General features: G+C 48.6%; 1 protein-coding gene across 3 annotated transcripts in view; it reads left to right on the top strand.

The window, feature by feature from the left end:
* Positions 1 to 1,097: 1,097 nt before the first annotated feature.
* DRP2 (dystrophin related protein 2) overlaps positions 1,098 to 20,926 on the top strand; it is a 63,945-nt gene continuing 44,116 nt past the window's right edge. For 2 of the 3 annotated variants that reach the window (XM_030575727.1, XM_030575724.1), the window contains exon 1: positions 1,098 to 1,543. The gene's annotated coding sequence lies outside the window, so the exon portion shown is untranslated. Of the gene's footprint in view, positions 1,544 to 4,492; positions 4,569 to 20,926 lie in introns of those variants that run through there. The other variant, XM_030575726.1, reaches the window with a different exon arrangement.

Raw genomic sequence — 20,926 nt, 5'->3', positions numbered from 1 at the left:
GACTAATTTCTGTTGGTGAAGGAGATAAGCTTTCAACCTATTCAAACTGCTTTTTCAGGACTGGGAAAGGTATTCAGAGTGTCACAGCTAAATACAAAACAATACAGGTTATTTAGCATAAAGGGTGTTGCAGACCATTTAAGAAGAAGTGGACAATTAACAGGTCTGCAGTCGTAGGACAAGGAGAGTGAGTGGGTTGTTGTAATGAGTCATAAAATCAGTATCTCTGCTGAGATCATGATTTTTAGAGTCTTGGCGGAGTTATGAATTTAAGCTCCTGGGGTTTTCTTTTGAAGGTGTCATGTAGGCTTCCTTTGAGAATGAGGACAGGTCAGATATAGAGTGATCACTTCGTGAAAAGTGTTTGCCTACAGGTCTTTTATCATTTTTCTGTGAGTTCATTCGAGAGCATAGTGATTGTCTGGTTTCACCCACATAATTATTAGTGGTGCATTTGATGCACTGGATGAGGTACACCACATGTGATAGGCATGTGTAGGACCCATGGATCTCGAAAGGTGTGTTGTGGGGAGCACTGATCATCATAGCAATGGAGATAAAAATTATTAAATAATAGTACAGTGCTTTGAGATCCTTGAGAGGAAGGTGGTAAAAAAAGTACAAAGTGTAACATGGGCACAGATCCAAATCCCAGATCTGAATGTGGTTTCAAAGCCAAGTTAGTGCTCAAGCCCTCTGCCTCTAAGGGACTGAATCAAACAGTGCCAAACTTGGCAAAATTTGGGTTGGGATTTCATACTCCAAGTCTGGGATTGTTGGACTCATCTAGTTGTTTGGTTTTTTTTGCAAGAGAAACAGAAAATGGGCCTAAAACACAGAGATTTTTCCCCTTTGACTTAAAAATAACCACATTTTTACTGAAATTATTAAATTAAATGTAAGAATAAAGAATACCTGGGTTTTTATTTAAGCTGCTTTATTCCTTAACTGAAAACTTATCTAGCAATTTCCAACACACACATAGACATAGGTATCCTAAAACAAGAGCTGCCACATCACCACAGAAATGCTGTTGATAGACATCAGCAGGCTGCATGGACTGTGTGTGAATCCAGCAGTCTGTCAGGTCTCCAGAGGTCAGGCTGTAGTGCCTTTGTGTCTGTATTTCTCTCTCCTTCTCTTTCTACCTCTGTGTGAGTATTTTGTTTCTTCCTCCCTCTGTGTGTGTCTCTCTTCCTTTGTATCTCCCTGCTTCTATTCCTTCCTTTGATTTCTAGCCAAAGAACCTCCAAAATTCCAGGCACTTCACAGAGCTGCCCTTGGTGTGTTCCTGCATTGCCCAGTCAAGGGTATCTCTGCCTGAGGTTGGAGAGATGCTGTTACTCCTGGTGATATGATTGCATAGCAACACAGAAGCACAGGGTGGTGGAGGAGGAAAGACAGAGAGCATGCACACAGCATCGCTGAGCCTCAGCATGCCTCTTTGTCACAGGGACTTCTTTGCTGATTCACAGAGTCAGCCCCAATCCCTGCCACTGAAGCCCAGCTGCTGCCTTCATTTCAGATCTGACGGAATCGGAAGGTAGGCCACAGATAAATTGTTTCCTAGCCAGCTCCTGGCTTTGCAGGGAGAGGGAAATTACCAATGTACGGTTAGCCTCAGCATTGTGCTATGTGTGCGTCCATCTGTCCGTGCACGGTACACTGTCTGTGTTTGTGCGTCTGGAGAAACTTAGCATGGAAAAGAAAGGGGAAAGGGGGTGGGGGAGAGACAGGCAGCCAAGACTTTGATTCCCACAGGAAAGACGCTCAGGGAATCATAAGTAGATGCAGAGTCCTGAGAAAAAACACAATAGCAGCCCTGCAGTTATCTCCAGCTTTGATTCTTTTACAATCAGAGGTTTATTTAGCACCGACAGAAGCTTTCTGCCGAACGGAAGGGGCTGCTTGAGATCAGGGCATGGTGGCCTGCTAGCATTCTCCCTTAAAAGACGAGCCTGCAGAAAAACCCAGCCTAAAGCTCTTTTCAAGTAGCGAGCTGGGATAAGAGAAGAAGCAATAGGGACTATGGTCCCAGCTCTGGCCTTTCATTCACTTCCTTGGTCAGTCTTGCCGCTGTTTTTATATTATCCCCCCCCCCCCCCCCCGCTGCTCTTATAACCCCTCCCACTTTTCTCCTGCTCCCCTCTTCTCCCACTGAGGACCCATATTACAACTAGCATTCTTCTGCTTGAGGAGGGCTAGCCAGGATTACTTCCAGAAACCATCAGTTCTGCTCCATAATAGTCTAGAGAGGACATGGGCCACTTCCCGCTCTCCAAAGCTGAGCATTCTGCTTCTACCTCCTTCCCAGTCTCACCAGCCAAGACTGGGGTATTGCATAGCACTGCAATGCATTATCATGGGTGGCAGGTTTGTATAATTTTTGGTGGTGTCCAGAATGGGTCCAAGCAGAGTCGTCCTGTCCATAGGACAGGCCGGGGCAACTGCCCTGGGCCCTGTGCTTTGGGGGCCTCCATGCTTCAAGGGGACACAAGGTCCAGGGTGACCTGGGGGCAGAGGTGAAAGTAGGCCGGTACGGGCCAGTACGGAGGACCGGTAAGAAAAGGTGCAGTAGCTACCGGCAAGAAAATGGAGCATTCTCTCTCTCTCTGACTCCATCTCCTGGCTCCAGCAAAATTGAGAGTCCGGGAGCCTGGCTCCACGAATGTTCGGGGCCAGGTCTCCCCCCTGGCTCCCCCTGCTGCCTCCCCTGCGCCTCCTCTTAGTGTGCCCCAGACCCCCTTTGCTGCTCCTATGCACCTCCCTGGGTCCCGGAGCAGAGCATTTGTCTCTCCCGTGCCCTACAGCTCCATGCTTCCTGCCTGCATTAACTGCCGCCACAGGGTCCTAGTGCCCCCCTTTACTACTGCCAGGGCAGGCTGCCCTTCCCCCTCAGACCCTTTCATTTTCTAGTGGGACCCTCCACTAGTACAGCCGCCCCCCTGCCTGCAGTCACTGCTCTTGCCCCATGCTGGGCAAGGGGCAGCCCCAATGAGGCTACAGTGAGGGGCAGCAGCAGGGAAGGAGGTGCACATGTGATGGCAGCCTCCCCCCCGGCATGGCACCCACCACAGGGGAGGCGAGGGGGATTTCTGGACCTGAAAGGGGCCCTAGGAGCACGTGCAGTGACAGTGGGGAAGGGAGAAGGGGGTCCCTATCCCAGAGCTCGCTGCTACCAGCAGGGAGAGGGCTGGTGGGAGTCCTTCTCTCTGGCTCCAGTCCCAGGGCAGCCTGCCTGCACCTCAAACTCATCCCCAGCCCTGCCCCACCCCAGAGCCCACGCCCCCAGCCAGAGCCCTCATCCCCCGCATCCCAACCCTCTATCCTAGCCCTGAGCCTCTCCAACACCCCAAACCCTCATCTCCAGCCCCAGCCAGAGCCCTCATCTCCCTGCACCCTAACCCTCTGCCTCAGCCCTGAGTCCCTTCCCACACCCCAGACCCCTCGTCCCCAGCCACATCCCAAATCCACCCCCAACCTCACCCCACAGCCCTCACCCCTGCATCCCGTCCCTCCCTATGCCTCTTATCCCCAAACTTCCTCCCAGAACCTGCACCCCTTCCCGCCACACTCCCTCACATCCCCAAATTCCTTCACAGAGCCTGCACCCTGCACCTCTTCTGCACCCCAGTCCCTGCCCCAGCCCAGGGCCTGAACCCCAGACCTCCTCTCCCACCCGACTCCCTCCCAGAGTCTTGGGCAAGTTGGGAGAGTAGTTTGGGGGGGGAAGAGTTTGGGCAGGGACAGGTTCTGGGCACCACCAAAATTTCAAACAAACCTGCCACCCCTAGCCGGCAAGAACTGGTGCACCTACCAGGGTGGACCGGCTTCCTGAGGCAGCAATTTAAAGGGCCCAGGGCCCTTTAAATTGTCTGCCAGAGCCCCACTGCCAGAGCCCTGGGGTAGCAGCTGCAGGCTGCGGGTGGCGATTTAAAGGGCCAAGGGCTCCTGCCCCGCTACTGCCCCAGGCCCTTTAAATCACTGCTGGAGCCCCATTGCCACTACCTCAGGGCTCCAGGGACTATTTAAAGGGCTCAGGCCCTTTAAATAGGCCCCAGAGCCTGCCAGAGCCCTGGGGTAGCGGCAGCAGGCCTCTGGTGACTATTGAAAAGGGTTTGGGGCTCCCGCTGCCTCTACCACCCTGGGCCCTTTAAATAGTCACCGGAGCCCTGGTGCCGCTACCCCAGGGCTCCAGCAGCAGGGCTCCGGAGATGATTTTAAAGTGTCCTGGAGGGTAGCGGCAGCCGGAGCCCAAGGCCCTGCTGCTGGAGCCCTGGGGCTCTGTCAGCAATTTAAAGGGCCCCAGGGGCTTTTGCTGCGGTAGCAGCAGCTAGAGCCCCGGGCCCTTTAAATTGCTCCATTTAAATTGCAACAAACCCCAGGGCCCCCAGCCACCACTGCAGCTGGGAGTTCAGGGGGTGATTTAAAGGGCTTGGGGCTCCCAGCTTCTGCTACCACAGCCCTACCCTCGGGCCCTTTAAATCCTGATTTAAAGGGCCTAGGATTTAAAGGCTCTTGCCTCTTCTGGTGGAGGCCACACCCCTCCTCAGGATTCCGGAGTACCAGTAAGTCCTTTAAGTTACTTTCACCCCTTCCTGGGGGTCTAGCGGTGGGCCTCGTGCAAGCAGCAGCAAGCAACTTGGCTCTGCTCCACCCGCTCCACTGGCTCCTGGCATCACTTGGGGAGGGGGCGGAATCGGGAAAGAGGGTGGGGCGGGGGTTTGGGAGAGGGGCGAAATGGGGGCAGAGAGGGGCAGGAAGGGGCGGAGCGGGGCAGGCTGGGGCCAGGTTGCTAGCTGCTGCTGGCGTTAGGCCACTCACTAGCGCCCCAGGCTGCCCTGGAGCCTGCGTTCCCCTGAAGCGGGGGACCAGGGTGGTTATCCCTGGTCCGTCCTATGGATGGGACAGCTCTGAAAATATAAGCCCAAACATTGATGGAGTCGGGCCCACGTTCCTGAATATTGGTGGAGCACGGGCACCACGGGCCCATATAACTCGCCGCCTATGCGTATTATTACTAGTGCCCCAATCCATCCCGTTTCCAGTTACCTCCTGTTTCTACTCACCTACACCCTTGGTATGGCAAGCATGTAGTACTGGCAGTGGGTTTACTAACAGGGCTCTGGCAGGCCTCCTTGCCAAGAAGCACATGTGGCACTGCTGGAGTGGTGGAGAGCGCTGAATTGTCCAAGGGTTTTTAAATGTTGTGTTGACAGTTGGGGAGTGCCACTTCTTTGATAATTGTGGGTTTCGTTTGTTTTTTTTTTAAGTTTAAAAAAACAAATCAAACCTTTAGAAGTCTGTGTCCTCCCTGTGTTCCCAAGACCTGGTCCTTTACATCTTGGTTCCTTTCCTCCTCCACCAAGTAATCTCTCTTAAGCAGCTAGAATTTGCTATTCAGTTAGTCTTTGTGTTACCCCATGGGGGGAATCCTTTCCTGAATACGCAATTCAGGCCTTGGGGGTTGCTGATCCCCAAAATACAGACGCAGTGCCTTGGAGTTCCATTCCCCGCGGACCTGTTCTGTGTGTTCACCCCTAATGCCTTGGGGCTCCCAGTTTGCACTGGTACATGTCAACACCTGACACTTCCCAGTGGTGAGTGTTCCTTTTCTGGCAGTGCATGTTATACCACACAAGCCCCTGGTAATGACCCCGTGTGTAATGGGCCCGACAGGAAGGGCTGTGTTATAAGCATGCAGTTTTGAACTGCCTCTTATCCAGGGACCTGTGCTCACTGACACTTAAAGGTGTTGCGTGTGAGTAATAGCAGGCTTTGTCTAGATTTTATTTAACCAGAAATGATGAAGACAGGTCTCTTTCCAGGTCACAGCCTGGGACATATAAACCATACATATTAAACACTGTGTAAAGTAGAGATGATTAAATATAACCAGGGACACAGCTTATCACAGAGGGCAGGACAAGGGGCAACGGGTTTTAAACTACAGCATAGCAGATTTAGATTAAATCTCAAGAAAAACTTCCTAGCTGTAAGAACAGTAGGACAAGGGAACAGACGCCTCAGGAGGTTGTGGAAGCCCTTCACTGGAGGTTTTCCAAGGAGGCTGGATACCACCTGTTTGGGATGGTTTAGACCCAACAAATCCTGCATCTTGGCAGGGGGTTAGACTAGATGACTCTTGTGGTCCCTTCTAACCTTATGGCTCTATGATTCGTGGTCAGACTGGAATACGTCTTTAAAATGACATTTGACCATCAAGCAAGGCCTGGCAAATGTGATGCTTAGGAGTTAAGTGGGTTCCAGTAAAACAAAAGGTAACAAGTTCTCTAAAATGTCCAGTGAATTTCAGACTATAATGATATTTTAAAGAATGCCGCATACACAGCCTCTGTTTCAGGCTCAGTGGCTAATGCTAAAAGCACATAGGTGCTATTGTAAATCTTGTGTAACAAGACATACCTAGCAAAATGAGTCCACTTCCCAAATGGCCCTGATTGGAGTGCTTAAGAGTAGAATGTAAATTGCTCAGTCCCTGCTTCCTTTCCATGTTCTGCCAAAACAAGAACAGGATAGTACTTATACATTACTGGGGGTGGCTGGGGGGTGGGCGGATATTACTTCACACAGCATACACTCCGCTTACAAAAGTCACAGCCTCTTGAGGCTGGAGAACTACATGCTGTGGCTGGATGTTTGAGAACTTGGGTGATTGTGGGCCAATAATAGTCAATGCACAAAAACATATATTAATACAACATTAAGAATGAGAGATCAAGCACCAGGAAGCTAACATGGCTAATCGTTTACATAGCTTGATAAATGGAAGGTTCATATTTCAGAACCTAGTGTAAGAGTCATTCTTCCCCTCAAAGAGCAGGGAAAGAAGAGCACAGATTGTCTGTCTGAAAGACAACAAAGAAAAGATTCAGGACAGTAGTTTATCTAGGGAGAAGCAGCATGGTCTCATGGCTAGAGCTGTGCACTGGGACCTAGAGATCAGGGTTTAATTCTTGGTACTACCACAGACGACTTTGGCGACTTAATCTCCATGCTTCACTTCCCCCACCTGTAAAATTGAGATAATGCTTCCTTTCTCTCACCCTTTTCCTGTCCTGTCTACGTAGATTGTGAGTTCTTCGGGGCAGAGACTTTCTCTGTCTAGCACAATGGGGCTACAATCACAGTTGGGTCTGCTAAGTGCTACTGTAGTAAATATAATTACTATGTAATAGAGGAGGGTGAGAAGAAATTGGTGAGGAGAATAAAGTAGGAAAGATAAGATTAGTCAAAATGGGCTTTAAGGAGGGAGCAGTTTGGCAAACTATTTTAAGCGTAGGGGGAGGCATAAGAAAGAAGTTGCATTTAACCTCCTCCTAAATAATGTGCTATGGCTTGCATGTAGCCAGACAAAGAGGAACGGTGAAGGCTACGTAGTGAGTGTGTGTGTGTGCAGCATGGCCTAGTTAACGTTGCTGTAGGAACACTAACTTCTGCATTGCCTGACTTTTCTATGTGCAATTCCTCAGCTTGAGTGCTTTATTAACAGAACAGAACATGTTTTTTCCATGTTGGGGAGAGAGAGATTCTGCTTCTTCAGCAAGACCCTCTCCTTAGTGTTTTCCATGTACACACCTAGATCCTCCACACTGGCCCCCTTCCCTGGCCTATGGCCTCAGGGCCTGATCTTGCAAGGTGCCAAGTTCTGTCAGTTACACTGGTGTCAGGCCCTTTATTTCCCCATGGGGGCTCAGGGTCCAAGTTTCATTCATTAGATGATCCAGCACATCTAATGTGGCACGAGGGTGATACTAGTTGCATCGGAGGTTTCATTTTACTTTAATGGGGGTAGGGTGGTCTTTACACATTAAATGTTTCAGTACATGAAATGCAGGGGACCTAGATGCTTAGTTCAGTTGGGGGAAAAGGAGTTTTCTCCTGCCTAAAGAGGGAGAGGAAGGAGCTACAAGTTCCTAACAGCTAATTGTCACAGGACATGCCTGGTGCTAGGTCACATCCCATGTTTAATCATTGACATCTCCTCTTCTTTTTCCCCCATGAGTTGAGGTTCCTGTGTAGGGTGTTGTCTCTGGTCTTTTCTTCCCTCCAGAGTGAAAAGCAGTGGTGTGTCTGTGACATAAGGCACACAGGGTGGTTCTAGGGAGAAGACCAAAGATACCCATTCCAGGAAGGAGCTCTTCCTTGTAGACGAATTCCTAGGCAGCAATAGCTCCTGTTTTTCTGCCTTCAGTCCCTAACCCCAGTGTCTCAGGAAGAAGTCCTGCTGGCCCTGGTTCCCAGGAACAAGTACTTCTTGCATGTCCAGAAGACAACTTTTTATTCTGGAACAATACATGTTTAGTGCAGTATCGCGAGTCCAGCTTCTCAGCTCGTTCAGGATGTTGTTAAGGTGTAACTAAAACTGCAACGAAAGCTCCTCTGCTACATCAGCAAAGAATCCTGTGGCACCTTATAGACTAACAGACGTTTTGGAGCATGAGCTTTCGTGCTCCAAATACCCACTTCCTCAGATGCATGTAGTGGAAATATCCAGGGGCAGGCATATATATGCTAGCAAGTAAGCTAGAGATAACGAGGTCAGTTCAATCAGGGAGGATGAGGCCCTGTTCTAGCAGTTGAGGTGTGAAAACCAAGAGAGGAGAAACTGGTTCTGTAGTTGGCAAGCCATTCACAGTCTTTGTTCAATCCTGAGCTGATGGTGTCAAATCTGCAGATGAACTGAAGCTCAGCAGTTTCTTTTTGAAGTCTGGTCCTGAAGTTTTTTTGCTGCAGGATGGCCACCTTAAGGTCTGCTATAGTGTGGCCAGGGAGGCTGAAGTGCTCTCCTACAGGTTTTTGTATATTGCCATTCCTAATGTCTGATTTGTGTCCATTTATCCTTTTCCATAGAGACTGTCCAGTTTGGCCGATGTACATAGCAGAGGGGCATTGCTGGCATATGATGGCGTATATTACATTGGTGGATGTGCAGGTGAATGAACCAGTGATGGTGTGGCTGATCTGGTTAGGTCCTGTGATGGTGTCACTGATGTAGATATGTGGGCAGAGTTGGCATCGAGGTTTGTTGCATGGATTGGTTCCTGAGCTAGAGTTATTATGGTGCGGTGTGCAGTTACTGGTGAGAATGTTTCAGGTTGGCAGGTTGTCTGTGGGCAAGGACTGGCCTGCCACCCAAGGCCTGTGAAAGTGTGGGATCATTGTCCAGGATGGGTTGTAGATCCTTGATGATGCGTTGGAGGGGTTTTAGCTGGGGGCTGTATGTGATGGCCAGTAGAGTCCTGTTGGTTTCTTTCTTGGGTTTGTCTTGCAGTAGGAGGCTTCTGGGTACACGTCTGGCTCTGTTGATCTGTTTCCTTATTTCCTCGTGCGGGTATTGTAGTTTTGAGAATGCTTGGTGGAGATTTTGTAGGTGTTGGTCTCTGTCTGAGGGGTTAGAGCAGATGCGGTTGTACCTCAGTGCTTGGCTGTAGACAATGGATCGTGTGATGTGTCTGGGATGGAAGCTGGAGGCATGAAGGTAGGCATAGCGGTCGGTAGGTTTTCGATATAGGGTGGTGTTAATGTGACCATCACTTATTTGCACCGTGGTGTCAAGAAAGTGGATCTCCTGTGTAGATTGGTCCAGGCTGAGGTTGATGGTGGGGTGGAAGCTGTTGAAATCGTGGTGGAATTTTTCCAGAGTCTCCTTCCCATGGGTCCAGATGATGAAGATGTCATCAATGTAGCGTAGGTAGAGAAGGGGCGTGAGTGGACGAGAGCTGAGGAAGCGTTGTTCCAGGTCGGCCATAAAGATATTGGCATATTGTGGGGCCATGCGTGTGCCCATAGCAGTGCCACTGATCTGGAGATATATATTGTCATCAAATTTGAAATAGTTGTGTGTGAGTATAAAGGCACAGAGCTCAGCAGCCAGTTGTGCTGTGGCATCATCAGGGATAGTGTTCCTGACAGCTTGTATTCCATCTGTGTGTGGGATGTTTGTGTAGAGAGCCTCTACATCCATGGTGGCTAGGATGGTGTTTTCTGGGAGGTGACCAATGCATTGTAGTTTCCTCAGGAAATCAGTGGTGTCACAGAGATAGCTGGGAGTGCTGGTGGCATAGGGTTCTGAGTAGAGAGTCCATATATCCAGACAGTCCTTCAGTGAGAGTGCCAATGCCCGAGATGATGGGGCGTCCAGGATTTCCGGGTTTGTGGATCTTGGGTAGTAGATAGAATAACCCTGGTCGGGGCTCTAGGGGTATGCTGATTTCTTCTGGTGTTAGTGTAGGGAGTGTCCTGAGTAGATGCTGTAGTTTCTTAGTGTATTCCTCAGTGGGATCTGAGGGAAGTGGCCTGTAGAATTTGGTATCGGAGAGTTGTCTGGCGGCCTCCTTTTGGTAGTTAGACCTGTTCATGATGACAACGGCACCTCCTTATCAGCCTCTTTGATGATAATGTGTGGGTGGTTTCTGAGGCTGTGGATGGCATTGCGTTCTGCACGACTTAGGTTGTGAGGCAAGCAATGTTGTTGTTCCACGCTTTCTGCCTGTGCACGCCAGCGGAAGCATTCAATGTATAGGTCCAGACTGTCATTTCGACCCTCAGGAGGAGTCCATGTGGAGTTCTTCTTCTTGTGCTGTTGGTGGGAGGGCACCTGTGTATCAGTGCACTGTTCGGTGTTGTCCTGGAAGTATTCTTTGAGTCGGAGACGGCGAAAGTAGGCTTCCAGATCGCCACAGAACTGTATCATGTTGGTGGGGGTGGCAGGACAGAAAGAGAGTCCCCGAGATAGGACAGACTTTTCTTCTGGCTGAGTGTGTAGTTGGATAGATTGACAATATTGCTGGGTGGGTTAGGGGTACCACGATGTGGCCACATGTGGCAGGTAGGAGTTTAGATAGCTTACAGTTCTTTTTCCTTTTGTAGAGAGGTGAAGTGAGTAATGTAGATCTCCTGTCTTATTCTAGTGAAGTCCGTTTGTGTAGAAGTTTGGTTATTAATGAGAGTCTCCAGGTTAGAGAGCTCTTTTTTGATGTTTCCTGTTTGCTGTATAGGATGCTGATCAGGTGGTTCCTCAGTTTTTTTTGATAGAGTGTGGCATAATCTCTCATTGTGGTCTGTGTAGTATGTAGATAGCAGTGGATTTTTTACCTTTAGTCCATTTGGTATGATGTCCATCCGTTTGCATTTGGAAAGGAAGATGATGTCTGTCTGTATTTGTGCAAGTTTCTTCATGAGGTTGATGGATTTCCACTCCATACGGCTAAATGCAGTGCCTTGCATGGTGTCAAGTATCAGAGGGGTAGCCGTGTTAGTCTGGATCTGTAAAAGCAGCAAAGAATCCTGTGGCACCTTATAGACTAACAGACGTTTTGGAGCATGAGCTTTCGTGGGTGAATACCCACTTTCCTCAGATGCATGTAGTAGAAATATCCAGGGGCAGGTATATATATGCTAGCAAGCAAGCTAGAGATAACGAGGTCAGTTCAATCAGGGAGGATGAGGCCCTGTTCTAGCAGTTGAGGTGTGAAAACCAAGAGAGGAGAAACTGGTTCTGTAGTTGGCAAGCCATTCACAGTCTTTGTTCAATCCTGAGCTGATGGTGTCAAATTTGCAGATGAACTGAAGCTCAGCAGTTTCTCTTTGAAGTCTGGTCCTGAAGTTTTTTGCTGCAGGATGGCCACCTTAAGGTCTGCTATAGTGTGGCCAGGGAGGTTGAAGTGCTCTCCTACAGGTTTTTGTATATTGCCATTCCTAATGTCTGATTTGTGTCCATTTATCCTTTTCCGTAGAGACTGTCCAATTTGGCCGATGTACATAGCAGAGGGGCATTGCTGGCATATGATGGCGTATATTACATTGGTGGATGTGCAGGTGAATGAACCAGTGATGGTGTGGCTGATCTGGTTAGGTCCTGTGATGGTGTCACTGATGTAGATATGTGGGCAGAGTTGGCATCGAGGTTTGTTGCATGGATTGGTTCCTGAGCTAGAGTTATTATGGTGCGGTGTGCAGTTACTGGTGAGAATGTTTCAGGTTGGCAGGTTGTCTGTGGGCAAGGACTGGCCTGCCACCCAAGGCCTGTGAAGTGTGGGATCATTGTCCAGGATGGGTTGTAGATCCTTGATGATGCGTTGGAGGGGTTTTAGCTGGGGGCTGTATGTGATGGCCAGTGGAGTCCTGTTGGTTTCTTTCTTGGGTTTGTCTTGCAGTAGGAGGCTTCTGGGTACACGTCTGGCTCTGTTGATCTGTTTCCTTATTTTCTCGTGCGGGTATTGTAGTTTTGAGAATGCTTGGTGGAGATTTTGTAGGTGTTGGTCTCTGTCTGAGGGGTTAGAGCAGATGCGGTTGTACCTCAGTGCTTGGCTGTAGACAATGGATCGTGTGATGTGTCCGGGATGGAAGCTGGAGGCATGAAGGTAGGCATAGCGGTCGGTAGGTTTTCGATATAGGGTGGTGTTAATGTGACCATCACTTATTTGCACCGTGGTGTCAAGAAAGTGGATCTCCTGTGTAGATTGGTCCAGGCTGAGGTTGATGGTGGGGTGGAAGCTGTTGAAATCGTGGTGGAATTTTTTCCAGAGTCTCCTTCCCATGGGTCCAGATGATGAAGATGTCATCAATGTAGCGTAGGTAGAGAAGGGGCGTGAGTGGACGAGAGCTGAGGAAGCGTTGTTCCAGGTCGGCCATAAAGATATTGGCATATTGTGGGGCCATGCGTGTGCCCATAGCAGTGCCACTGATCTGGAGATATATATTGTCATCAAATTTGAAATAGTTGTGTGTGAGTATAAAGGCACAGAGCTCAGCAGCCAGTTGTGCTGTGGCATCATCAGGGATAGTGTTCCTGACAGCTTGTATTCCATCTGTGTGTGGGATGTTTGTGTAGAGAGCCTCTACATCCATGGTGGCTAGGATGGTGTTTTCTGGGAGGTGACCAATGCATTGTAGTTTCCTCAGGAAATCAGTGGTGTCACAGAGATAGCTGGGAGTGCTGGTGGCATAGGGTCTGAGTAGAGAGTCCATATATCCAGACAGTCCTTCAGTGAGAGTGCCAATGCCCGAGATGATGGGGCGTCCAGGATTTCCGGGTTTGTGGATCTTGGGTAGTAGATAGAATAACCCTGGTCGGGGCTCTAGGGGTATGCTGATTTCTTCTGGTGTTAGTGTAGGGAGTGTCCTGAGTAGATGCTGTAGTTTCTTAGTGTATTCCTCAGTGGGATCTGAGGGAAGTGGCCCTGTAGAATTTGGTATCGGAGAGTTGTCTGGCGGCCTCCTTTTGGTAGTTAGACCTGTTCATGATGACAACGGCACCTCCTTTATCAGCCTCTTTGATGATAATGTGTGGGTGGTTTCTGAGGCTGTGGATGGCATTGCGTTCTGCACGACTTAGGTTGTGAGGCAAGCAATGTTGTTGTTCCACGATTTCTGCCTGTGCACGCCCAGCGGAAGCATTCAATGTATAGGTCCAGACTGTCATTTCGACCCTCAGGAGGAGTCCATGTGGAGTTCTTCTTCTTGTGCTGTTGGTGGGAGGGCACCTGTGTATCAGTGCACTGTTCGGTGTTGTCCTGGAAGTATTCTTTGAGTCGGAGACGGCGAAAGTAGGCTTCCAGATCGCCACAGAACTGTATCATGTTGGTGGGGGTGGCAGGACAGAAAGAGAGTCCCCGAGATAGGACAGACTTTTCTTCTGGGCTGAGTGTGTAGTTGGATAGATTGACAATATTGCTGGGTGGGTTAGGGGTACCACGATTGTGGCCACATGTGGCAGGTAGGAGTTTAGATAGCTTACAGTTCTTTTTCCTTTGTAGAGAGGTGAAGTGAGTAATGTAGATCTCCTGTCTTATTCTAGTGAAGTCCGTTTGTGTAGAAGTTTGGTTATTAATGAGAGTCTCCAGGTTAGAGAGCTCTTTTTTGATGTTTTCCTGTTTGCTGTATAGGATGCTGATCAGGTGGTTCCTCAGTTTTTTTGATAGAGTGTGGCATAATCTCTCATTGTGGTCTGTGTAGTATGTAGATAGCAGTGGATTTTTTACCTTTAGTCCATTTGGTATGATGTCCATCCGTTTGCATTTGGAAAGGAAGATGATGTCTGTCTGTATTTGTGCAAGTTTCTTCATGAGGTTGATGGATTTCCACTCCATACGGCTAAATGCAGTGCCTTGCATGGTGTCAAGTATCAGAGGGGTAGCCGTGTTAGTCTGGATCTGTAAAAGCAGCAAAGAATCCTGTGGCACCTTATAGACTAACAGACATTTTGTAGCATGAGCTTTCGTGGGTGAATACCCACTTCCTCAGATGCATGTAGTGGAAATTTCCAGGGGCAGGTATATATATGCTAGCAAGCAAGCTAGAGATAACGAGGTCAGTTCAATCAGGGAGGATGAGGCCCTGTTCTAGCAGTTGAGGTGTGAAAACCAAGAGAGGAGAAACTGGTTCTGTAGTTGGCAAGCCATTCACAGTCTTTGTTCAATCCTGAGCTGATGGTGTCAAATTTGCAGATGAACTGAAGCTCAGCAGTTTCTCTTTGAAGTCTGGTCCTGAAGTTTTTTTTGCTGCAGGATGGCCACCTTAAGGTCTGCTATAGTGTGGCCAGGGAGGTTGAAGTGCTCTCCTACAGGTTTTTGTATATTGCCATTCCTAATGTCTGATTTGTGTCCATTTATCCTTTTCCGTAGAGACTGTCCAATTTGGCCGATGTACATAGCAGAGGGGCATTGCTGGCATATGATGGCGTATATTACATTGGTGGATGTGCAGGTGAATGAACCAGTGATGGTGTGGCTGATCTGGTTAGGTCCTGTGATGGTGTCACTGGTGTAGATATGTGGGCAGAGTTGGCATCGAGGTTTGTTGCATGGATTGGTTCCTGAGCTAGAGTTATTATGGTGCGGTGTGCAGTTACTGGTGAGAATGTTTCAGGTTGGCAGGTTGTCTGTGGGCAAGGACTGGCCTGCCACCCAAGGCCTGTGAAAGTGTGGGATCATTGTCCAGGATGGGTTGTAGATCCTTGATGATGCGTTGGAGGGGTTTTAGCTGGGGGCTGTATGTGATGGCCAGTGGAGTCCTGTTGGTTTCTTTCTTGGGTTTGTCTTGCAGTAGGAGGCTTCTGGGTACACGTCTGGCTCTGTTGATCTGTTTCCTTATTTTCTCGTGCGGGTATTGTAGTTTTGAGAATGCTTGGTGGAGATTTTGTAGGTGTTGGTCTCTGTCTGAGGGGTTAGAGCAGATGCGGTTGTACCTCAGTGCTTGGCTGTAGACAATGGATCGTGTGATGTGTCCGGGATGGAAGCTGGAGGCATGAAGGTAGGCATAGCGGTCGGTAGGTTTTCGATATAGGGTGGTGTTAATGTGACCATCACTTATTTGCACCGTGGTGTCAAGAAAGTGGATCTCCTGTGTAGATTGGTCCAGGCTGAGGTTGATGGTGGGGTGGAAGCTGTTGAAATCGTGGTGGAATTTTTCCAGAGTCTCCTTCCCATGGGTCCAGATGATGAAGATGTCATCAATGTAGCGTAGGTAGAGAAGGGGCGTGAGTGGACGAGAGCTGAGGAAGCGTTGTTCCAGGTCGGCCATAAAGATATTGGCATATTGTGGGGCCATGCGTGTGCCCATAGCAGTGCCACTGATCTGGAGATATATATTGTCATCAAATTTGAAATAGTTGTGTGTGAGTATAAAGGCACAGAGCTCAGCAGCCAGTTGTGCTGTGGCATCATCAGGGATAGTGTTCCTGACAGCTTGTATTCCATCTGTGTGTGGGATGTTTGTGTAGAGAGCCTCTACATCCATGGTGGCTAGGATGGTGTTTTCTGGGAGGTGACCAATGCATTGTAGTTTCCTCAGGAAATCAGTGGTTGTCACAGAGATAGCTGGGAGTGCTGGTGGCATAGGGTCTGAGTAGAGAGTCCATATATCCAGACAGTCCTTCAGTGAGAGTGCCAATGCCCGAGATGATGGGGCGTCCAGGATTTCCGGGTTTGTGGATCTTGGGTAGTAGATAGAATAACCCTGGTCGGGGCTCTAGGGGTATGCTGATTTCTTCTGGTGTTAGTGTAGGGAGTGTCCTGAGTAGATGCTGTAGTTTCTTAGTGTATTTCTCAGTGGGATCTGAGGGAAGTGGCCTGTAGAATTTGGTATCGGAGAGTTGTCTGGCGGCCTCCTTTTGGTAGTTAGACCTGTTCATGATGACAACGGCACCTCCTTTATCAGCCTCTTTGATGATAATGTGTGGGTGGTTTCTGAGGCTGTGGATGGCATTGCGTTCTGCACGACTTAGGTTGTGAGGCAAGCAATGTTGTTGTTCCACGATTTCTGCCTGTGCACGCCAGCGGAAGCATTCAATGTATAGGTCCAGACTGTCATTTCGACCCTCAGGAGGAGTCCATGTGGAGTTCTTCTTCTTGTGCTGTTGGTGGGAGGGCACCTGTGTATCAGTGCACTGTTCGGTGTTGTCCTGGAAGTATTCTTTGAGTCGGAGACGGCGAAAGTAGGCTTCCAGATCGCCACAGAACTGTATCATGGTTGGTGGGGGTGGCAGGACAGAAAGAGAGTCCCCGAGATAGGACAGACTTTTCTTCTGGGCTGAGTGTGTAGTTGGATAGATTGACAATATTGCTGGGTGGGTTAGGGGTACCACGATTGTGGCCACATGTGGCAGGTAGGAGTTTAGATAGCTTACAGTTCTTTTTCCTTTGTAGAGAGGTGAAGTGAGTAATGTAGATCTCCTGTCTTATTCTAGTGAAGTCCGTTTGTGTAGAAGTTTGGTTATTAATGAGAGTCTCCAGGTTAGAGAGCTCTTTTTGATGTTTTCCTGTTTGCTGTATAGGATGCTGATCAGGTGGTTCCTCAGTTTTTTTTGATAGAGTGTGGCATAATCTCTCATTGTGGTCTGTGTAGTATGTAGATAGCAGTGGATTTTTTACCTTTAGTCCATTTGGTATGATGTCCATCCGTTTGCATTTGGAAAGGAAGATGATGTCTGTCTGTATTTGTGCAAGTTTCTTCATGAGGTTGATGGATTTCCACTCCATACGGCTAAATGCAGTGCCTTGCATGGTGTCAAGTATCAGAGGGGTAGCCGTGTTAGTCTGGATCTGTAAAAGCAGCAAAGAATCCTGTGGCACCTTATAGACTAACAGACGTTTTGGAGCATGAGCTTTCGTGGGTGAATACCCACTTCCTCAGATGCATGTAGTAGAAATATCCAGGGGCAGGTATATATATGCTAGCAAGCAAGCTAGAGATAACGAGGTCAGTTCAATCAGGGAGGATGAGGCCCTGTTCTAGCAGTTGAGGTGTGAAAACCAAGAGAGGAGAAACTGGTTCTGTAATTGGCAAGCCATTCACAGTCTTTGTTCAATCCTGAGCTGATGGTGTCAAATTTGCAGATGAACTGAAGCTCAGCAGTTTCTCTTTGAAGTCTGGTCCTGAAGTTTTTTTGCTGCAGGATGGCCACCTTAAGGTCTGCTATAGTGTGGCCAGGGAGGTTGAAGTGCTCTCCTACAGGTTTTTGTATATTGCCATTCCTAATGTCTGATTTGTGTCCATTTATCCTTTTCCGTAGAGACTGTCCAATTTGGCCGATGTACATAGCAGAGGGGCATTGCTGGCATATGATGGCGTATATTACATTGGTGGATGTGCAGGTGAATGAACCAGTGATGGTGTGGCTGATCTGGTTAGGTCCTGTGATGGTGTCACTGATGTAGATATGTGGGCAGAGTTGGCATCGAGGTTTGTTGCATGGATTGGTTCCTGAGCTAGAGTTATTATGGTGCGGTGTGCAGTTACTGGTGAGAATGTTTCAGGTTGGCAGGTTGTCTGTGGGCAAGGACTGGCCTGCCACCCAAGGCCTGTGAAAGTGTGGGATCATTGTCCAGGATGGGTTGTAGATCCTTGATGATGCGTTGGAGGGGTTTTAGCTGGGGGCTGTATGTGATGGCCAGTGGAGTCCTGTTGGTTTCTTTCTTGGGTTTGTCTTGCAGTAGGAGGCTTCTGGGTACACGTCTGGCTCTGTTGATCTGTTTCCTTATTTTCTCGTGCGGGTATTGTAGTTTTGAGAATGCTTGGTGGAGATTTTGTAGGTGTTGGTCTCTGTCTGAGGGGTTGGAGCAGATGCGGTTGTACCTCAATGCTTGGCTGTAGACAACGGATCGTGTGATGTGTCCGGGATGGAAGCTGGAGGCATGAAGGTAGGCATAGCGGTCGGTAGGTTTTCGATATAGGGTGATGTTAATGTGACCATCACTTATTTGCACCGTGGTGTCAAGAAAGTGGATCTCCTGTGTAGATTGGTCCAGGCTGAGGTTGATGGTGGGGTGGAAGCTGTTGAAATCGTGGTGGAATTTTTCCAGAGTCTCCTTCCCATGGGTCCAGATGATGAAGATGTCATCAATGTAGCGTAGGTAGAGAAGGGGCGTGAGTGGACGAGAGCTGAGGAAGCGTTGTTCCAGGTCGGCCATAAAGATATTGGCATATTGTGGGGCCATGCGTGTGCCCATAGCAGTGCCACTGATCTGGAGATATATATTGTCATCAAATTTGAAATAGTTGTGTGTGAGTATAAAGGCACAGAGCTCAGCAGCCAGTTGTGCTGTGGCATCATCAGGGATAGTGTTCCTGACAGCTTGTATTCCATCTGTGTGTGGGATGTTTGTGTAGAGAGCCTCTACATCCATGGTGGCTAGGATGGTGTTTTCTGGGAGGTGACCAATGCATTGTAGTTTCCTCAGGAAATCAGTGGTGTCACAGAGATAGCTGGGAGTGCTGGTGGCATAGGGTCTGAGTAGAGAGTCCATATATCCAGACAGTCCTTCAGTGAGAGTGCCAATGCCCGAGATGATGGGGCGTCCAGGATTTCCGGGTTTGTGGATCTTGGGTAGTAGATAGAATAACCCTGGTCGGGGCTCTAGGGGTATGCTGATTTCTTCTGGTGTTAGTGTAGGGAGTGTCCTGAGTAGATGCTGTAGTTTCTTAGTGTATTCCTCAGTGGGATCTGAGGGAAGTGGCCTGTAGAATTTGGTATCGGAGAGTTGTCTGGCGGCCTCCTTTTGGTAGTTAGACCTGTTCATGATGACAACGGCACCTCCTTTATCAGCCTCTTTGATGATAATGTGTGGGTGGTTTCTGAGGCTGTGGATGGCATTGCGTTCTGCACGACTTAGGTTGTGAGGCAAGCAATGTTGTTGTTCCACGATTTCTGCCTGTGCACGCCAGCGGAAGCATTCAATGTATAGGTCCAGACTGTCATTTCGACCCTCAGGAGGAGTCCATGTGGAGTTCTTCTTCTTGTGCTGTTGGTGGGAGGGCACCTGTGTATCAGTGCACTGTTCGGTGTTGTCCTGGAAGTATTCTTTGAGTCGGAGACGGCGAAAGTAGGCTTCCAGATCGCCACAGAACTGTATCATGTTGGTGGGGGTGGCAGGACAGAAAGAGAGTCCCCGAGATAGGACAGACTTTTCTTCTGGGCTGAGTGTGTAGTTGGATAGATTGACAATATTGCTGGGTGGGTTAGGGTACCACGATTGTGGCCACATGTGGCAGGTAGGAGTTTAGATAGCTTACAGTTCTTTTTCCTTTGTAGAGAGGTGAAGTGAGTAATGTAGATCTCCTGTCTTATTCTAGTGAAGTCCGTTTGTGTAGAAGTTTGGTTATTAATGAGAGTCTCCAGGTTAGAGAGCTCTTTTTTGATGTTTTCCTGTTTGCTGTATAGGATGCTGATCAGGTGGTTCCTCAGTTTTTTTGATAGAGTGTGGCATAATCTCTCATTGTGGTCTGTGTAGTATGTAGATAGCAGTGGATTTTTTACCTTTAGTCCATTTGGTATGATGTCCATCCGTTTGCATTTGGAAAGGAAGATGATGTCTGTCTGTATTTGTGCAAGTTTCTTCATGAGGTTGATGGATTTCCACTCCATACGGCTAAATGCAGTGCCTTGCATGGTGTCAAGTATCAGAGGGGTAGCCGTGTTAGTCTGGATCTGTAAAAGCAGCAAAGAATCCTGTGGCACCTTATAGACTAACAGACGTTTTGGAGCATGAGCTTTCGTGGGTGAATACCCACTTCCTCAGATGCATGTAGTAGAAATATCCAGGGGCAGGTATATATATGCTAGCAAGCAAGCTAGAGATAACGAGGTCAGTTCAATCAGGGAGGATGAGGCCCTGTTCTAGCAGTTGAGGTGTGAAAACCAAGAGAGGAGAAACTGGTTCTGTAGTTGGCAAGCCATTCACAGTCTTTGTTCAATCCTGAGCTGATGGTGTCAAATTTGCAGATGAACTGAAGCTCAGCAGTTTCTCTTTGAAGTCTGGTCCTGAAGTTTTTTTGCTGCAGGATGGCCACCTTAAGGTCTGCTATAGTGTGGCCAGGGAGGTTGAAGTGCTCTCCTACAGGTTTTTGTATATTGCCATTCCTAATGTCTGATTTGTGTCCATTTATCCTTTTCCGTAGAGACTGTCCAATTTGGCCGATGTACATAGCAGAGGGGCATTGCTGGCATATGATGGCGTATATTACATTGGTGGATGTGCAGGTGAATGAACCAGTGATGGTGTGGCTGATCTGGTTAGGTCCTGTGATGGTGTCACTGATGTAGATATGTGGGCAGAGTTGGCATCGAGGTTTGTTGCATGGATTGGTTCCTGAGCTAGAGTTATTATGGTGCGGTGTGCAGTTACTGGTGAGAATGTTTCAGGTTGGCAGGTTGTCTGTGGGCAAGGACTGGCCTGCCACCCAAGGCCTGTGAAAGTGTGGGATCATTGTCCAGGATGGGTTGTAGATCCTTGATGATGCGTTGGAGGGGTTTTAGCTGGGGGCTGTATGTGATGGCCAGTGGAGTCCTGTTGGTTTCTTTCTTGGGTTTGTCTTGCAGTAGGAGGCTTCTGGGTACACGTCTGGCTCTGTTGATCTGTTTCCTTATTTTCTCGTGCGGGTATTGTAGTTTTGAGAATGCTTG

The sequence above is a fragment of the Gopherus evgoodei genome, chromosome 9, assembly GCF_007399415.2.
Source record: "Gopherus evgoodei ecotype Sinaloan lineage chromosome 9, rGopEvg1_v1.p, whole genome shotgun sequence".
NCBI classification, from domain to species: Eukaryota; Metazoa; Chordata; order Testudines; family Testudinidae; genus Gopherus; species Gopherus evgoodei.
This window is presented reverse-complemented; position numbering and strand designations above follow the sequence as displayed.